Genomic DNA, 16,333 nt, shown 5'->3' with positions numbered 1-16,333 from the left:
GGAGAGGAACCATTTGCCACAGATATTGTATACACAGATCTTTTTATAAATATAGGCATTTCTTTCACTGCACTCCTAATAGTCATGCAATTTATATTTGAACATTTTTGGTATTTTGCCAACCCCATTAGTGAAATTTTCCTGATGGTGAACTAAAATATATTTCCTTCTAATTTCCACTCATTGTCCTTGCTCTGCTCTCTGCTGTTTATAACTCTGAGAGCTCTGGCCCAGAGACAAGCAGGAGCAGGCTCTGAATGGATGTACAGGTTCGGGCAAGGAGAACTGTCCTCACTATGGCACTGACTACTAAGATGGATACCCAGTTTTTTGGCCTTTTTTTTTTTTTTTCAGAGAGAGAGAGAGAGCACAAGCAGGGGGAGCAGCAGGCAGAGGGAGAAGCAGGCTCCCTACTGAGCAGGGAGAGCCCCATGCAGGGCTCAATCCTAGAACTCCGGGATCATGATCTGAGCCAAAGGCAGACACTTAACTGACTGAGCCCTCCAGGCATCCCAAATATCCAATTTTATATGCCTCTAAACCTAGAGGTTATGCCTCATATGCAATGAATTCAAATTTTGTTGGTAAGGCACGAGATGCACAGAGGTAGGGTATGAATGGTATTCAAAGTCATCTGGGGGCATCTCAATCATAACAAAACGATTAGGAAGTTATATGGTGGACAGGGTTCAACTCCCCTAGAGAGGAGGTTGTTAAAAGGTAGATGGTTTGACAAAACTTCATTGAGAGGGCTCAGGGCAGGTGTCCAGTGCTAGTGGGAGAATGAAGTCAAAATCAGAGTCCACGTGCATAAAGCCTACATGAGGAGCAATTGGCTTGGGTGGATAGGAGAGTTCATTAATTCATTAAATACGTTGTGGAACATTGGACCTGTGTTAAGTGGCACCATGATAGTATAAAATGGAAGTGAAGACAAATCAGATTTCTAGACTCATGGGCAGAACTCCCCTCAGGCTCACTGAACATCAAGCCCACCATGCCGAAGCCCCAAATTTATTCCATTATCATGAATGGAATACATATACCTGTCCTATTTTTGTATGTACTTCCTCTTCAACATAACACCTCTTCAAAGATACCTTGAGATAAGTTGGACAAGGAAATTTTTTTTTGTAACAGTACCACATTTCCCTTTCTCAAAGAGCAACATAGACACCTCTCTTTGAATACATTTACACATTGAGCCACTTTGATAGGAGCAAAAAGTTCTTATATCAATGTGCATACTCACCCACACCATTTTCTAGCAGAGATAGAATGTATCCTTGTGGTTGTGCACAAATGAGCATTGACACCTCGTAAATGTTCTCTTGACTTATTTTTCCCTGGAGACCTACACCAGACAGTCAGTGAAACCCAGATTTGCCATACATTGTCACTTTCATAGTAAAGTAAGACTAGACAGGAAGAAGGGAGAAGTGAGTCAGCCATTTTTACAATTTGTTAAAATGTGAGTACAGCCACCCCAAATTAATCACCATGTTGGCCTCTGCAGTTCAGAGATAATGGAGAATAATGTGTGTCCACACAATTTTAAAGCTATATAACCCTTTGGCATACGTGTAGTTTTCACTTTATAACCCTTAAGCAGAATAATGTATTATTAGTTAACACTTATTCTTTGTGTAAACCTAGCTGGTGGGTCTTTGGGAGAGGGGAGGGAAATGAAGACCTGAGGACTGTCTAAATCAAATCCTGCATATGTTGATAGAATGTAAGCCCCAGGAAAGAGTACTCATAAGCTTTCCCATGATGTGTGAAAAGCCCAGGAAAGCACAGGAACATTTTCTAAATCTTGAGAAAATAAGTAAAAAGAGATGTAATTGCAAACACGTTTAACTTAAATCCAATAAAGTCTAGACGGATATTTCTAATATGTATAGTGAGCATAACATAGAATTATGGGAGACTCTTCGCATAATTTCACATGGATATTTCCTAAATCAACTTGGAGAAGGTGATTCTGAAGAAGGCTACCAGAAGAAACATACAGGTATTATAAGTGGATGCTTTCTGGCAATGTTTATGTTTAAAAACATTTTTCCCCAATTCCCTGTTTTGTATGATCTTAGCTTTGAACTTGTCAATCTTGGTGCTTTTCAGGGACACAACCTCCAGGATGGTTGAGGATTTCTGTACTGGCACTTATAAGCACTGTAATTCTCTCTTCCATAGAATAAGGATATTCTCTTTGCCCTAAATGACCTTAGGACTTAAAGAACAGAGTGGAAAAACACAAGAAGCTATTTCTAATTTTGGTCTTGACATTGGAGAAAAAGGAGATAAGTTGATAAATCTAAAAATACATATTAAGACATTAAGATAAAATATCAAAGAGGACAGTTTTTAAAGAAGCTTGAAAATATTCCTTCTGGGTTTCCTAACACCAAACACCTATACCTAGAGAGAGTTTATAAAAAGAATATGGAAGGAGGTAAATATGTATATGTATGTGTGTGTGTGTGTGTGTGTGTGTGTGTGTGTGTGTGTGTATATATACTTGTATCCCCACCTTTGAAAGCGCAAAAGAAAAAAATAGCTAAGCTCTTCTTTTTTCAGATACTCTCTTATTGGGAATGGGATGGGGCATGATAGTACTGCTTCTCTTTTAAAATGTTGTGTCACAAGTTGCCCTCATTCCTACATTTTCACAAATTCAGTAGCTTTATATGCACTAATGCTCTTGCCTCACTGATTCATACCCCTATGAAATATCAAGATAATATTTACAGAGTGAAATTATACACAGTAAGGAATGTGTTCCTCTGATCACCCCAAACAAGCCTGCAGATCCATATGGACAAAAATTACATGATATTTGGGTCCTATTATGCAAACTCCTTATACTAGAAATACTTACTGTTACATTATCTACAAATACTCCTGAATGATTTACTATGCTTGGGATTCTAAAACATCCCTGCATTTAACATAATCCCTATTTCCGGGGAATTCCTAGCCATGGTTGTTGGAAAGTATCTTCACCCTTTTCTGAAATATAACTATCACATAGATATTGGGATTAAAACTCCTTAGTTCCTTTACTCTTTTTTTTTTTTTTACAGATTTTATTTATTTATTTGACAGAGAGAGATCACATGTAGGCAGAGAGGCAAGCAGAGAGAGAGAGAGGAAAAAGCAGGCTCCCTGCCGAGCAGAGAGCCCAATGCAGAACTCGATCCCAGGACCTTGAGATCATGACCTGAGCTGAAGGCAGAGGCTTAACCCACTGAGCCACCCAGGCACCCCAGTTCCTTTACTCTTAATATGGTTTCTTCACTGGCACCCAGTGATAATGAATTTGTCAACATGAAGTCACAGGCACTTAGCAGAAGTCTCAGGAGTATGATGGAGGTGGAAGTCAAAGTAGAGTTGGGTTGATAAAGAAACGTGCTGTAAGAAGGTAGAGATGGTATATATAGTAACATCCATTACACAGAATTCCAGAAAATAGACCATTTTTAAAGGTGCCATGTGAGAAGTATATTTTAAGTTAAAACCATGAAATTTAACAGGAAAGGAAAGTCAGACCTTGTGATCGAAGAAAATATTTTTAGGAAGCTTGACTATGAAGGAGAGTTGATGAATACCCAACTTTTGTATCAACAGGGACGGGACCGGAGGAGATTATGCTGAGTGAAATAGGTCAAGCAGAGAAAGTTAATCATCATATGGTTTCACTTACTTGTGGAGCATAAGAAATAACACGAAGACATTAGGAGAAGGAAAAAAAAGTGAATTGGGGTAAATTGGAGTGGGAGATGAAGCATGAGAGACTATGGACTCTGAGAAACAAACTGAGGGTTTTGAAATGGGGGGAGGGAAAAGTTGGCCTGGTGGTGGGTATTAAGGAGAGCATGGATTGTATGGAGCACTGGGTGTGGTGCATAAACAATGAATCTTGTGATGCTGGAAAAAATAAAATAAAATAAAAAAACCAAAGGAGAGTTGAAGCAATAAGAGCAAGAGTGGTGGTTGGACACTGTCAATCAAATAATGGGAATAACTGATACAACTTGAGCATAATGCTAAGCATTTGACATGTGGTTTTAATTTAAGCCACCAACCAACCCTCTGTGGTACAATTATCTCTTTTTCCTATGAGTAAATTGGGGCACAAAGATTAAATTCACCATGCTGGGATTTCAAGGCAGACTGTCCAGTCCAGTGTTTGCATTATTAACCACTGCACTATTCGGTCTCACCATAAGATAATGGGCATTATTTGGAAGGTCCAGAGTTTCTGTCTTTCTACTTATGTTCTGTGTGGCTGCCCACAACTCACTTAAGTTTTCTGAGCTTGTTATCTGCATGTGCAATGCACATATTGATGGATGCATGGAAACGAGGGGAAACTGTACAAAAACATGACTGTTTCACAACACCTCCATCAGTCATGAACAGTTTGGAAACTTAGGAACATTTCATCCATTCTCCAAAAGGAATAAATAGATATTTCAAGAATTCTGAAGACAACTCTTTTTTTTTCTGTCCCTTAAGAAGGCAAGGAAAAATACTGCCTCACATAAAGGAGGAGATTCTAATAGAGATAGAGTGTTCCAGGGGGATCTGGTTGAAAACACTTGAAGTCAAACATGAAGTTTCTGAAAAGAACCTTAAGAAGCAATTGCTCTAACTGAGAGAAGGAAAAATGACATAATCGGGGTCCTCTGGGCTGAAGTGGTGTGATCCTGGGATGGAGCATGACAGGAAGATGGAGAGCACAGGATCCTTCTACAGGACATGGCCAGTCCTCCTGGAGGAAAGCATGGCCTGTGGGTGCCAGGTGGTAAGGACATCAAGTCCTCTGTTGAGAATTATGAAAACATTCAGGTCTCTCTGCTGTAGAGATAGTATTCTCAACAGGATGAACAACTCCCCAGAACTTTTAAATGACTCCTATTTTCCACTCTTATTATTGTGAAGTATGTAACAGGATATTTGTTTTTATTTAATTTTAAGAATGAAATATCAGGTATTCTACAACAGCAACAATTTTTTATCTTTTGCAGGTATAAAATCACTTAAGACTTATGTCCAATCTTATCTCCCACTCTCACGGTCCTATAGAATAGAGTCACAAATTCAAGACATAATGTATTATCAACATAGATGTTTGATGAGTACATACTCTTTGTACTGTGACTTCTGCCATCTTTTAAGTCCCTCCTCTTGCTACCCACTTCTGGGTGCATACCTCCAAATGTACACATGCGCTAGAAGTTTCCACAACAGGTTCATCTCTCTGATTTGTGTATTTTGCCCATATGTATCATTCCCTGTTGTCTGTGCAGCAACCTCTCATCTATCCAATGAAAGGCAGTTTATAATCTCAGTTTCCCAAAGGCCCTCAGGGCTCCTCCCTCTGATCCATAAACATAGCTCCCCATGTTTCTGTCATGGCATTTTCCGTTGAGGGCAGGGATTAAAGGCAAAGGCAAAGTGTCTAGAATGTGAGAAGAAACCGGTGCATGCTTGTTCAATAACTACCTCATAAGTGGCGAATCTAGGAATAGAATTCAAGGTGTCCTGGTGCCCCGTGGTTCTACTATGCTCAGAGCAACCCTCTAGAAGCAAAAGATGATTTAATCAAGGTCTTTACAGGAGAGAGATGCACACATAAATGAGGTAATTGAGAAGAGTCGAAAAGGGAAACCTTATACAAAAGTATAAGCAGAATTAAGGGAAACCATCAAGGGGTCATGACACATGTAGGGCAACAAGTGCACAGCCTGTAGAGCAGTGTTACCAGGCCTAGAGAGAGCCACATGTGAGCTACCTGATGGGACCTACCACCTTAGCAGTGAAGGAACAACCTACTACTGTGACCCCAGGGAAGCCAGGAGGTCATTAGCTGACTCATGTCTCCCACGGCTCTCTGTTCTTCTATAAGTGATTCCCATTGGCCAGTCCCCAAATGGAAGCCAAAAGGGAAAAGATCCAGTTGTTGGAAACTGTAAAATTCAACCTCCTGAGGTTTCCAACATGGTGGAGCCAGACAGAGTTGGAACTGAAGGTCAAACAAAGATATTCAGCTCAGAGAGTGGAGTCCAAACTCTCTCCTTCAGCAAGCAGAGTCTCACGATGGCTTATTACAGATTCTGGGAACAAGGATGAGTTGAAGTTGGAAGAGTTTCAATATTAGAAAGGCAACAAACAACGGACCGCCAGGATTAATAAGGGCAGTCCTAATAAAGCATCGGAGTGAAGAAGAAGGCAGGATGCTGGAAACCAGATATGAGCCAATGGGACAGGAACCCAGAATTGAACAGGAGAGTTTTAATGAAAAATAGAAGGACTGGCCAAGAGAAATTCTCTAAAACAACATTGTCGTTCGTAGTGCCTTTTTCCAAAATATATGCAGATTTATTCATAGGTGAAGAAGGAGGTGGTCGATCTGCAGAATCAGTTTTGGCAGATACAAAGAGGGCTAAGGCATGACTCCTAACTTTAGGAACTCTTAATTTCTTTTTTTTTCTTTTTTTAATTTTTAAATTTTTTTTTATTTGTTTATTTACAGCATAACAGTGTTCATTGCTTTGGCATCACACCCAGTGCTCCATGCAATACGTGCCCTCCCTATTACCTACCACCTGGTTCCTCAACCTCCCACCCCCCCCCCCGCCCCTTCAAAACCCTCTGGTTGTTTTTCAGAGTCCATAGTCTCTCATGGTTCATCTCCCCTTCCAGTTTCCCTCAACTCCCTCTCCTCTCCATCTCCCCATGTCCTCCATGTTATTTGTTATGCTCCACAAATAAGTGAGACCATATGATACTTGACTCTCTCTGCTTGACTTATTTCGCTCAGCATAATCTCTTCCAGTCCTGTCCATGTTGCTACAAAAGTTGGGTATTCATCCTTTTTTTTTTTATTCGTTTATTTGTTTATTTACAGCATAACAGTGTTCATTGTTTTGGCATCACACCCAGTGCTCCATGCAGTACGTGCCCTCCCTATTACCCACCACCTGGTTCCTCAACCCCCCCCCCCCCCGCCCCTTCAAAACCCTCTGGTTGTTTTTCAGAGTCCATAGTCTCTCATGGTTCATCTCCCTTTCCAGTTTCCCTCAACTCCCTCTCCTCTCCATCTCCCCATGTCCTCCATGTTATTTGTTATGCTCCACAAATAAGTGAGACCATATGATACTTGACTCTCTCTGCTTGACTTATTTCGCTCAGCATAATTTCTTCCAGTCCCGTCCATGTTGCTACAAAAGTTGGGTATTCATCCTTTCTTATGGAGGCATAATACTCTATCGTGTATATGTACCACATCTTCCTTATCCATTCGTCTGTTGAAGGGCATCTTGGTTCTTTCCACAGTTTGGCGACCGTAGCCATTGCTGCAATAAACATTGGGGTACAGATGGCCCTTCTTTTCACTACATCTGTATCTTTGGGGTAAATACCCAGCAGTGCAATTGCAGGGTCATAGGGAAGCTCTATTCTTAATTTCTTCAGGAATCTCCACACTGTTCTCCAAAGTGGCTGCACTAACTTGCATTCCCACCAACAGTGGAAGAGGGTTCCCCTTTCTCCACATCCTCTCCAACACCCGTTGTTTCCTGTCTTGCTAATTGTGGCCATTCTAACTGGTGTCAGGTGGTATCTCAATGTGGTTTTAATTTGAATCTCCCTGATGGCTAGTGATGATGAACATTTTTTCATGTGTCTGATAACCATTTGTATGTCTTCATTGGAGAAGTGTCTGTTCATATCTTCTGCCCATTTTTTGATATGATTCTCTGTTTTGTGTGTGTTGAGTTTGAGAAGTTCTTTATAGATCCTGGATATCAACCTTTTGTCTGGACTGTCATTTGCAAATATCTTCTCCCATTCTGTGGGTTGCCTTTTTGTTTTGTTGACTGTTTCCTTTGCTGTGCAGAAGCTTTTGATCTTGATGAAGTCCTAAAAGTTCATTTTCACTTTTGTTTCCTTGGCCTTTGGAGACATATCTTGAAAGAAGTTGCTGTGGCTCATATCGAAGAGGTGACTGCCTCTGTTCTCCTCTAGGATTCTGATGGATTCCTGTCTCACGTTGAGGTCTTTTATCCATTTCGAGTTTATCTTTGTGTATGGTGTAAGAGAATGGTCGAGTTTCATTCTTCTACATATCGCTGTCCAGTTTTCCCAGCACCATTTATTGAAGAGACTGTCTTTTTTCCATTGAATATTTTTTCCTGTTTTGTCGAAGATTATTTGACCATAGAGTTGAGGGTCCATATCTGGGCTCTCCACTCTGTTCCACTGGTCTATGTGTCTGTTTTTATGCCAGTACCACGCTGTCTTGGTGATCACAGCTTTGTAATAAAGCTTGAAATCGGGTAACGTGATGCCGCCAGTTTTGTTTTTGTTTTTCAACATTTCCTTAGCAATTCGGGGTCTCTTCTGATTCCATACAAATTTTAGGATTATTTGCTCCAGCTCTTTGAATACCGGTGGAATTTTGATCGGAATGGCATTAAAAGTATAGATTGCTCTAGGCAGTATAGACATTTTAACAATGTTTATTCTTCCAATCCAAGAGCATGGAACAGTCTTCCATCTTTTTGTGTCTTCTTCAATTTCTTTCATGAGTGTTCTGTAGTTCCTCGAGTACAGGTCCTTTACCTCTTTGGTTAGGTTTATTCCCAGGTATCTTATAGTTCTTGGTGCTATAGTAAATGGAATCGATTCTCTAATTTCCCTTTCTGTATTTTCATTGTTAGTGTATAAGAAAGCCACTGATTTCTGTCCATTGACTTTGTATCCTGCCACGTTACTGAATTGCTGTATGAGTTCTAGTAGTTTGGGGGTGGAGCCTTTGGGGTTTTCCATGTAAAGAATCATGTCATCTACAAAGAGAGAGAGTTTGACTTCTTCCTTGCCAATTTGGATACCTTTTATTTCTCTTTGTTGTCTGATTGCCGTTGCCAGAACTTCTAATACTATGTTGAACAAGAGTGGCGAGAGTGGGCATCCTTGTCATGTTCCTGATCTCAACGGGAAGGCTGCAAGCTTTTTCCCATTGAGGATGATATTTGCTGTGGGTCTTTCATAGATAGATTTTATGAAGTTCAGGAATGTTCCCTCCATCCCTATACTTTGAAGCGTTTTCATCAGGAATGGATGCTGGATTTTGTCAAATGCGTTTTCTGCATCAATTGAGAGGACCATGTGGTTCTTCTCTCTTCTCTTATTGATTTGTTCTATCACATTGATTGATTTGCGAATGTTGAACCAACCTTGCAACCCAGGGATGAATCCCACCTGGTCGTGGTGGATAATCTTTTTAATGTGCTGCTGGATCCTGTTTGCTAGGATCTTGTTGAGAATCTTTGCATCCATATTCATCAGTGATATTGGTCTGAAATTCTCCTTTTTGGTAGGGTCTTTGCCTGGTTTGGATATCAGGGTAATGCTGGCTTCATAAAAAGAGTCTGGAAGTTGTCCTTCTGCTTCAATTTTTTGGAACAGCTTCAGGAGAATTTGGGGTTATTTCTTCTTTGAAAGTTTGGTAGAATTCCCCAGGGAATCCGTCAGGTCCTGGGCTCTTGTTTTTTGGGAGGTTTTTGATCACTGCTTCAATCTCGTTACTAGATATCGGTCTATTCAGGTTGTCAATTTCTTCCTGGTTCAATTTTGGGAGTTTGTAGTTTTCCAGGAATGCATCCATTTCATCTAGGTTGCTTAGCTTATTGGCATATAACTGTTGGTAATAATTTCTAATGACTGTTTCTATTTCCTTGGTGTTAGTTGTGATATCTCCCTTTTCATTCATAATTTTATTAATTTGGGCTTTCTCTCTTTTCTTTTGGATTAGTGTGGCCAATGGTTTATTGATCTTATTGATTCCTTCAAAAAACCAGCTTCTAGTTTCATTGATGCGTTCTACTGTATCTCTCGTTTCTACCTCATTGATCTCTGCTCTAATCTTGATTATTTCCCTTCTTGCATGTGGAGTTGGTTTGATTTGTTGTTGATTCTCCAGTTCTTTAAGGTGTAGAGACAGCTGGTGTATTCTGGATTTTTCAGTGTTTTTGAGGGAGGCTTGGATGGCTATGTATTTCCCCCTTAGAACCACCTTTGCTGTATCCCATAGGTTTTGGACCGAAGTGTCCTCATTCTCATTGGTTTCCATGAATTGTTCAAGTTCATCTTTGATCTCCTGGTTGATCCAAGCATTCTTAAGCAAGGTGGTCTTTAGCTTCCAGGTGTTTGAGTTCCTTCTGAACTTTTCCTTGTGATTGAAGGAACTCTTAATTTCTAAAGCCAAACGAGCCAGACATAATCAAAGAGTGCTTCTATCCCTTGGCATATCCTGGCATCTCAGGCTTGTCAGGTCTCTCCTATGACCCAATCCTTCAGAACTATTTTTAAAGATTTCCATGAGACTTTGAAATTCTTTGACATCATAACCATCTGCTTATGAAGTAGATATATATATATATATTCATATACAACAAAATATAATATAATAAGAAAATAAATTACTAATATATACTAATCATTAATCAAATCATTATAATCATTAATTAATATCATTATTAAGTATATGTTAATTATAACAATATATGGTTATATGTGTTATAATTAGAAACATAAATATAATTATGATTATTATAGTTGAGCATAATTATACCATATATAATTATATTCTTATATTCTTCAAAAAAATTGCCAGTAAGTTGGGTTTTTTAAATGTCTATTTGAATTTTAATAAAAATCTCAATACCTAAGACATGACTCAAGATTTTACTTTCAATCACAATCAACTCAACCAAGAAAAAGGCCATTTGGAAAAGTCATGGTTGCTTTAGAACTGTATCTCCCTGTTCCTTCTGCACCACCAGCTCTTATAGACTCCCTTTTGTGCTGCTTCAGCCCAGCATCTTTTAATGGGAAGAAACAGAAACTCACCTCAGACTATCAGGGAAAGAAAGGAGGAAACACAAGGTCACAGCTGGACTGTGGCTTATCTGGATCTGGTCCCTGAGATGGCTCGGCCTTCCCTGGGTTCTCGTTGTTGGACTCCTTTCTATAGACTCATAGGATAGGAAAGATGATCACCTGTAAACCCAGACCCCCATCCTTCCACTTCACCAACTCCAGAAAAAATAGGGTGTGCCCCTCTGTCTGGGACACAATGTCCTGTTGTTGTCGTCCCCAAGTAGCTCAGTCTTGATCTTGTGCCACCACTGTGGTGGGAGAATGGGCGAGATGGGGGCAGGTGGGGGATAGTAAAGATTTCATGAGCTCATGGAATCGCCTTCTCTGTGCCTCTCTTTTTCTTTCTATCTTTCTATCCATACATCCACCCATTTACCTACCTATAAACAAATATGCCTTTATTTACAGTAGTAGCATTTTGAATTATGCCAACTTGTATTGAACTGAAGGCTTAATGAGAGAAAAGGAATAAATGAAAAGGGATAAACAGCACAGGCGTGCTGTTTCACCACCTTCATCCTGCCAGGAGACATTACACATCCTAATTACTTGGAATATTTACCCCTTAGAAATCCCAGGCCTGAATTTTGCTCTTCTTTCCAGTGGCCTGAGACCACCATGATTTCAGATCTAAATATCAAGAAGCACGAAAGAAAACCCATTTTCTTAAATTGCAAGATGCCTCCTACATCCCTTCTTCCCTCTGTTCCCTCTCACCTCCCAGCTTCTCGTCTAACTCAGACTCACAAACTCATCCCTGCCAAGTGATTCAGCCCCTGGGAACTGAAGCCTGTCGATGAGGCAAAAATAAATTTATTTGTAGTTCTAGATCTTATCTCAAAAATTCATCTAAATGTTACAATCTAATCTGCAGTACAATGTGTTGGTTTTAATGTGAAACAATGTATCTACCAGTCATCTAAGTAAAAATGGCAGTGGAAAAATACAGCCATATTTCTTTTTTGCAGGGCACCTGCCCGTCCCCAGCACACTGCTCTGAATACCCAAATCCAACAGGCAAGGTTCTGCTTACTCCCTCACAAAGAAATTAAACTTGGGTAAGCCCACGGGGATAGAACTGCCAGCGAAAAATCAATCCTGTTGTTCTGATGTCACTTTCATATTCACTGAAATTTCAGTTTCCCTAAGTGATTTGACAATTACTAGAAATTTCCCAAATGAGGAAATAGCAATTATAGTTTTTCAAAAAGAAATGTCCATGAGTTATTTGAAATTACTGTAATGTCATGGTGATTTTACTGTTACATTTTTTTTATCAGGTTGGCATTTTTGAAATGGAAAGGGCTTTTTCAAATGATTTAAAGCAAGATATTGCTGTGAAATTGACACATTGTACCTGGCAATAAGACAGGGCCAGCAGCCAATTTGAGGATGTAAAGTTGTTCAGGCTGCAAGAATAAGTGTGTGTGCCCTTTTGTTCTGCTGACCCACCAGTCTCGTTCCACTCCTAGGGGTGATGGATTTGACCATTGTTCTCTACCACCCCTGCTTCTTTCTGCAGGGAAGTTCCTCCTTGTTCCTTTTGCTCCTTGGACACAATCAGATGTGGATCTTAGGGACCACACCTTCTTCTGGGGTTTTATAATCTTTGAAGTCTGGTTCTTTCTTGAGTGTCTTCTAAAATCTCATCTTTAATTAGCTGGCATCTTCTAACACAGCAAGACCCCAACTTCCAGAATCTATTCTCCTTCAATTCTACCTAATGCTAGGCAGCTGTCTTCTGACTTTTTTTTTTTCTTTAGTAATAACCTTGCCAAGGCAGCCAGTAGTAGCCAGTAGACACTAGTTTTCTTACTGTATTCATACACTGCTTCTAAAAGTACAAGTTAAAGATATTTACTCTGTCTCCCAAGTTACTAAAGGCAACAGTTTTTAGGGCTGCAATTTTAGGCACAGTATAAAGTGGATAGCTAGTTTCTTATATGTCTTCATCTCTCATATTGACCCTATTGTTGCCTAACAATGAGGCCAATGCCATATCTTATTGTTTTACTTTAAAGCAGTCTGATTCAAAAGAAATTCAAAGTATCTTTGTTAGCACACACTAAGCTACATCTGAATAAATGTACCTTAAATCATAATAGTTTAATGTCATCAAAATTTATTTCTTGTTCATGTCACAGTTGAAAAGGAGTTGGGCAGCCCTTTGCCATCACATAGTGGTCCCTGTAGAGCTTCTGACTTCCTAAGTTGTCAGAGAAGAGCTAGAGGACTGCATTGGGTGATTTCAAAGGCCAAGCCTGGAAGGGGGTTCCATCATTATTGTCTACATTGCTCAGGTCAGAACTCAGTTATTGGGTTCCATCTAGTTGCAAGCTAATCGAGGAAATGCAGTCTTTCTGTGGGATCTGAAAGAGGAAGTGTAGTAAACATATAGACTTTTCTCTTCTATTGGTGACTACAAGCTGTTGGTTAAGGGTATAGTTTCTGACTTCACCATATACTGGCCATTGGGCAAATTACTTAACCTCTGTGTGCTTCCGTTTCCTTCTTTGTAAAAGGAGGGTAATAAAGGGATAACTACATGTGGGGTCATAAGTTTTTAAGTTTTTATGTTTATAGGTTTTACCATATGTATATATCATCTCAATAAGCCTGACACACAGTTAGCACTACATAAGGTTATATAAGTATTAATAGAAAATTGTTACTATGTTGCTACAGACACACTGGGATAATCAGCAAATGTGCCATTTATAGAAAGTCTATTTGATTAGAAAGCCAGACATTTTAATATCCTATCCCACATAGCTATAAGGCCAAAATAGTGCCTACCTTCATGACTCATGTTGTGTCCTTTTACTTGAGCTCATTGCAATTTTGCAGGATTTATTTCAGACTGTGTGCTAAATCAATGGGATGAGACATTAGTGAAAGTTCCTCAGATGGGTTCTCACTCAAGGAATATTCTTTCAAAACATTCTAGAGGAATTACCTGATTAATGACTGCCTATTTTACCAAGAAGGGAGACTTTATGAGACAAATTATCTTTTCATTCATAAAATATGTTTTTATATATCAAAACTTAACAAGCATTTCATATGTGCCGGATGCTGAGTTAAAAAAATATATATATAAATAATAGATCCCTGCCATGGTAATAGAAGATTGTGCATCTATGCAGTAGCCTTTATTATTATCTACATTTTTATAACAAAAAATGTAGAGTTTGAAAAGGAACCATCGATTCTCTGAGTTCTCCACTTACTACAGGAAAGAGTTAAGATTTGCATCTGGGACTTGTCCCCAATCAGTAGCCATATACTTTTCACTCCTCAGCATGTCAGCCTGAATACTGGCAAGAAACATCCAGTCCATTCAAAATAGGTTGTAAGGGCCTATTTAAGCAGAATGATTCCATCCGGTTAAATGGTGATTTTGTTGTTTACGCAGTAAAACTTAAACTAAGCCTGTCCCCCACCCTCCCGGGGACTTACTTAAAAGCAAGTTCGGGAAACCAGTCCCAGGTAACAAAGCCCAAATACAAGTGCGGGTCAGGCCAGGTGGAGACATCCAATTAGTGGGGCAGGCATACTGTCTCCCTAGCTACCAAGGCGTGTGGGCCCCGCCTTTTGGGTGCCTTTTGGGTGCCAATTCTGACCAAGGTGATAGGCTAGTTCAAATATCTACTATAGGGTATATTGTGATTCAGTTGGTCACTTGAGTGTGACCTAGTATGACTATGCAGCTTTCTCTGTGTGTTACAATCTCATTGGCCACCTATGTGGCCAGGCTCAACCACATGGCCCCTGACCTTTAAAAGTTAGTCGGTAAGGCAGGGAGGGATCGCTCTCTCTGTAAGAGTTGGCCCCCACTGGTCGGTTTGATTCTCAATGCTTGGAGCAAAATAAAGCTTTGCTTGACCTTCGCTTTGTATCAGTCTCGTTCCTTTGATTATGGACCCATCAAGGTAAGTCAATGTGAGTTCTACAAAGGGACTACAAATAAGAATGTGGGCCACGTATGAGGAAACACCAGGGATCAAGTAGCACAATACGGCTCATAAAATCCGATGACAGTTCCTATCTGGAGGTGTGAAAGGAAGAGAGAAGTAGTAGTTACCAGGAGCCAGAGAGAGAAAGCAAGCTGTCAGAAAATGGGAATTTTGGTCCAGAAGTATAGCCAACCTAATGTGATCCCACCAGGAGGGAACCGGTACAAGAAATACTCAGTACATCCTCACTCTGATCTCCTGCCAGTGATTCTCACTGACCAAAACAAGCAGAAGTCAGTGATCGGGGGAGTCCGTTCATGAGTAAGTCCCTATGGGTCAGCCTCCCAAAGACCTGAAGAAGATGGGAAAAGGAAATAAGAGTCAATTTGAGGGGGGCATCAGAAGGTATTACAGGTGAAACATGGAGGAAGATGAGTCTGAGGGGAAAACAAGATGCCCAACGTAACCACTTTAAAATCCATGCATACAGGGCGCCTGGGTGGCTCAGTCAGTTAAGTGTCTGCCTTCGGCTCAGGTCACGATCCCAGGGTCCTGGGATTGAGCCCTCATTAGGCTCCCTGCTCAGTGGAGAGCCTGCTTCTCCCTCTCCCTCTGCTTGCTGCTCTGCCTACTTGGGCTCTCTCACTCTATCTCTCTGTCAAATAAATAAATGAAATCTTTAAAATAAATAAAATAAAATAATAAAATAAAATATCCGAGCACGTACCTAATTATACAGCATTTAAAAATTGTATTAGTCAAGATTTTGCAATGGATTTAACCTAATTTCCACATCAACAACTCTCCTCTACTATGAATATTACCTCAATTTATTAATATTTCATTATTTTATTATAGTAATAGATGAACTGGCAAAACCAGGTTCAGGAACAAACATATTACACATTTGAGTCTTTGTAGGCACATGTGTCAATGGCTAATAGCCGAAGCATGCGGACGTAGCACAGGTGCCTGGGCTCTGCAGGAATTCACTGGCCAGAGGGACGGCTCATCACGATTTAGCAAGTGAGCAAGTACATCTGCAAAACCAGCAAATCGGAGTGCAAGGACAGAAAAGAGAGCTTCCAGTGAAGTTCTATGCCGATCATCTACTCTGCTTGGAACCTTAATGGAGAAATATGTGTCCATCTAGAATATTCTACAAGTCATTTTTCCTAATCTTTTCTTCCTGGTCGTATCAAAAATCTTCAGTTTCTTATTGAAGCTGTTGGTGGTAGTTCACCTCTGTGCAGTCCTCCTGTCTGAAAACTTGATGGATCAGTGTTTCCTCCACTGAATGCAGGTCCATTTTAACAGACCTGTTTTGCAGGCAACAGAAATGATTAATGAATCCGGGGTGGTGAACTAGCAGCTTGTTTGGTGTTTCTGACCCAGGTGCTTTAAAACTCATTACTGCTACCTACTGA

This window comes from Meles meles, chromosome 1, assembly GCF_922984935.1.
Source record: "Meles meles chromosome 1, mMelMel3.1 paternal haplotype, whole genome shotgun sequence".
NCBI lineage: Eukaryota > Metazoa > Chordata > Mammalia > Carnivora > Mustelidae > Meles > Meles meles.
Note: the sequence above shows the minus strand (reverse complement) of the source record.